Below are 4,982 nucleotides of genomic sequence, written 5' to 3' on the forward strand. Positions count from 1 at the left end.
ACTCAGCGGCTTAGTGCCACCTTCAGCCCAGGGCCTGATCCTGGGGACCCAGGATCAAGTCCCACGTCAGGCTCCCTGCATGGAGCCTGCTTTTCCCTCTGCCTGTGTCTCTGCCCTCCCTCCCTCTGTGTCTTAAAAAAAAAAAAAGAATACCAGCAGTTTCTAAAGAAACTGAAGTCACATTATAGTGTAGTGTAGTTTCAAAGAATTAACATCTTTAGAGAAGGCGGATCAAAGAACACAGCTTTTGAGATCATGGATACTTGCAGAAGTTACATATTCAATTCAGTTTATCACTTTTCACTGAATTGCTGGATATCCCATTAGAGTTACTAAGTATATAACTCCAAGGAAGGATTTTGGATTCTTGACTTCTAGAAGTACACAGTAATATCTTTGTGTTGTTCTAAGTCACTGTATGTTGTAAGTTGTTACAGCAGCCATAGGAAACTAATATACCAATAGTAAAATATATGTCACTTATTTTGTATATTATCTATCTTCTCTTGCTAGAATATAGATTCCAGGAGAGCAGAGAATTTTGACTATTTTGTTTCCCACTGTGGCCCTAGTGGTTTGAACAGAGCTTGGCATAAAGCAGCAGGCTTTCCATAAATATTTGTTCAGTAAATGCCATGGTGGCTTGGCTATCCACACAGAAGGCTTGGAAATTCCACCAACATGCCTATCCAGGCAGTTACGTTCATTTATTATTCCTTTCACTTGCAGTAGGATCACACTAAAGTTTAATAATCACTACTTCCCAGTGTAAATTGTATGCATTTAACTTATTTATAACTATCATCTGCTAAATATGTAGGTTATTTAAGTTAATTTCAGTTAAGTCTCTTTTATTTATATTTCAGATGTGTGTGAATATTTAAATAAACTGATCTATCCCTACCAAGGGAAGTACTTTTGAGATTTCTGGGCAATGATACAAATAAGCTTTAAGCCCAAAAAATTTTTGGAGTAATATTATTTTAAAATACTTTATCAGTTATAACTATGTCTGTCTTGCTTAGAAAAGTTTAGCTGGGTGTATTTTTCTCATTGACTCACTTCCATTTTGAGTGTTGTTGATAACTCAGGGGAAGACACCTGTTTGTTTGCTTGTTTTGTCTTGTCTTTTTTTAAGTTTTTTATTTTTTAAATTTTATTTATTTATGAGAGACTCACAGAGAGAGGCAGAGACATAGGCAGAGAGAGAAGCAGGCTTTCTGCAGTGAACCCAATGCAGGACTTGATCCCATGACCTCAGAATCTCAACCTAGCCAAAGGCAAGCCACTGAACTGCTGAGCCATCCAGGCACCCCTCTTTTTTCTCTCCTTTCTCTTGTCTTCTTTTCCTTTTCTTTTTTCTTTTTTTTCTTTTTGTTGTTGGTTTCCTGGTAAATCTAAACATTTCCTGTGGTGGAGCAGAGTTTGCAAGCATGCTGGTAATTTCTTCTTCAGCAACCCATCCTGGATGTTTTGCAAAAATCAGCTCTCTTTGAATGGCTCTGTGCTGTCAGATGAGAACCAAGAGAGTATAGCCCACAGTTGAACAGAATAAAACCTCCGGCAATTCCTTTGAGGAGCAATGTTGTTTGCCAGCTATGGCACCCCTGTCTTTGTTTCTGGACTCTTTCCCTCATAGTTTATTTTACTGGCCCTCTGCTAGAGTTTGGCATGCATTAGCTAAGAACCTTTGATTTAAATATAGCTTTCATTATTTTGACATGTATCCTGCTTTGAACATTCATTGCTTCAGTATGTTATGTTGACTGAAATAATGCTATTCTTCTTTTGCTGTTTTCTTTCTCCCCCAACATGGATCTTTAAAAGCCTTCAGACAATGTTGCAATATTTATTATTGTTCAATGAACTTAGTGTGCTATGCTGTTTCACAAATTGGTTTCCAACTGTTTTTTCTCATCTTTTCCATGTAGTTTTCTTCTGCAATAATTGCATTGTTGTGTTTTATTACAGAAAGTCTGGTCCAGTATAAATTGGACAGCCTTCCTATAATCCTTACCTTCGACAGCAAAGACATTTACAGTTTTGCCCAGCTTCTGCCTTGTTTACCAGATGTCCTCCAGGGCAGCCTTAACCCAAAGCCTTTGGAATTAAAGGGCTTTGTTCTTATTAAGGGGAATCAGGGATGTATGGAATGAGACACATATACAGACACACCCCTGAACCCTGTTAGAGCAACTGTAATTCCCATGTATACAGAAAATGGAGCTGTTTGTGGAACATGAGCTTGGAGTTTCCACATGTCTGCCATTAGCTGCTACCCTGCACCCAAGAAACTGAGGTCTCAATTCACCATGGATGCTGCACTCAGTAAGGACATCTTACACAGCCCCTGGTTTTATCTGCTTTGTTTCTACAGTACACTGTTTCAGCTTCATGGACATGCAAGTGAGGATTGTTTATGAGTTTTGGAAGTGCATCCTAGACTATGATCCCTAGAATAATTTTATTATCTTCATATTTCATTATGGGTAGAGTCAGTGGAGAAGTCGGCTGTGGGACAGCTGAGATACCACTTCCATTGGGATTTTAATTAGCTTAGATGTGATTTATGAGGATGAACGAAAAAGTTCATCCATAAACAATGCTCTGATTGAATTTAGCGAAGTGCCACATTAAACTGGCTGTATCTAATGCCAAGTTGACATATTTGCAGCATTTTGGTTTTCATTATGTTTTCTTAAAACTGATAACAAAAGAGCAAAACTGTAATAAAGAACCTCTCCAGACCATATCAGACCCCACAGTTGTGTACATGACAGGCAAGACAAATGAATTTTATAGTTACAGCCTCATTTTGAACCAAGTAAAACAATATGTGGGAATTATTTGGGGCTGGAAGAAACTCGTGATTCCAAACATTGAGTGTATGTATGTCTGAGTAATATTCAGTCTATATCTAAATGTGTCTCACTATGTGTTATGGGTTTAATTGTGTCCCCCCAACCCCCCAAACTAATATTTGAAGTCCCAACCTCAAGTTCCTCAGAATATAACCTTTTCTGGAGATTGGATCTTTACAAAGGCATAACCAAGAGGTCACTCATTGGGCCCTAATTCAATATGACTAGAGTCCTTATAAAAAGGAGAAATTCACACACTGACGGACACACATAGATGGGACGTAAAGTGAGGAGGCATAGGAGGAAGACAGTCATCTACAAGCCAAAGAGAATGGCCCGGGACAGAGCCTTCCCTCATATCCCTCAGAAGGAACCAACCCTAGCCTCCAGAATGGAGACCATAGATTTTTGCTGTTTAAGATTCCCCTCTGTGGTACTTTGTTATGGCATCTCTGGAAAACTAATACATCATGGCAAATTCTCTCTTCCCTACCGGGAGTTGGCTAGATTGTGGATTTTTGGTGCCAACCCCCCTCCCGGTATGTGTTGTATTTTTATTTTTAAATTACTGTCTCTATTTGATGGCAGGTAGAACAGATGAATGCTAACTGTATTAATTATCTATTGTTGCCTAACAAATTAGCCCCAAACTTAGCAGTTCAAAACAAGGAACATTTATTATCACTTATAATCTCATTATTATCAGTTATTATTCATTATCTCACCATTTCCATGGGCTAGGAACCTAAATGCATCTTAGCTGGGTCCTCTAGCTGAGTCTGTCATAGGGTGCAATCAAAGTGTTGGAATGCAAAGTCTCCTGGCTCAACTGGAGGGAATCTGCTTCCACACTTGTTCATATGGGTGACAGCACCATTCACTTTCTTTTTCCTGGCTTCTGTTTTTGTTGTTGAATATCAGCTCTCAGCCTGTCATTCCTTGGAGGGCAATCTTTGTTTTCTTCTCTCTTTTTAAGATTGTCTTTGCTGTTCTCAGATTTTACTTTGACTTGTCCAGGTGTGCATTTTTATTTATAAAATTTCCTTGGGATTCCTGGGAAGTCTGGAATTTGTACATTGATGCCTTTTACCCAGTCTGGGGGAGGGAAATCTTCTCTTTTCATATTATTTTCTCTGCCCTATTCTCTTTTTTTTCTGGGACTCAGAAAATATTTTATATTGTATCCAGTCTCTACATTTCTAAGCTTCTCTTTCATCTTCTGCAGCAGCTTGTTTTGCTGTGCAGTTGCCTCTCCAACCATGTTCAATCTGCTGTTTAACTCGTTTACTGAGTCTGTACTTTCCGTTATTTTATTTTCCATTTCTATTTTGTTCTTTTCAAGCCTATTGGATCACTTTTTATGGTAGTATTTTATGTTTTATTCCTTTAAACATAATAAACAAGTTGCTTTAGATTCGGTATCTGATCATTTCAATATCTGAAGCTTTTGCAAATCTGGTTTTTCTCTTTATTTTAATTCTGCTTCATAGTATCTAGTTTCTTGCATGTTTGCTGATTTTCTTTGACTTGTAAAATATGCTTCTTCTTTGGAAATTATTTTGAAAAGTCTCTAAGGCTTAAGAGGGAGGTGTGTGCGCAGAGAGGAATTGCACTTGTTCTGCTGAGTACTTGGGACCAGGTGTTGCTGCACAAAATGCTTGTAACCTTTTATGCAATAAGTATGGAAATTGAGAATGACATTTGGAAATTTTTATAGTAATTTGACATTGTGACAGCATCAATCTGCTGTATTCGTCTCTTTATTTCCATATAATTTTTTGTAGTTCATTTTTATTGTATTTTATAAAAGTATGAGAGTTCCCATGGATTGGAAATGAAACAAACAGCCCAGCTCTTTACCATAGGTAGTTTTAGAGATTCTGTTTTGAGCCAAATTGATAGATTAACATTAATTTGGACTTCCAGAAGATATGAATTTGGGTTGCAAATCCACATGAATGGCAGTTTTTCTTACAGCTTTTCACTGTTTGTTCCTTTGCTACTTTTCTCAGGATCCAGAGTAATGTCCTGGTGTTCCTTTTATGGTGCAGATTTGCTATGAGTCTATTTTGCCTCAAATTTACACTAAAGGTAGAGTATTTTGGAGATCCCAGATTTGAG

The sequence above is a fragment of the Canis lupus genome, chromosome X (assembly GCF_048164855.1).
Source record: "Canis lupus baileyi chromosome X, mCanLup2.hap1, whole genome shotgun sequence".
Lineage (NCBI taxonomy): Eukaryota > Metazoa > Chordata > Mammalia > Carnivora > Canidae > Canis > Canis lupus.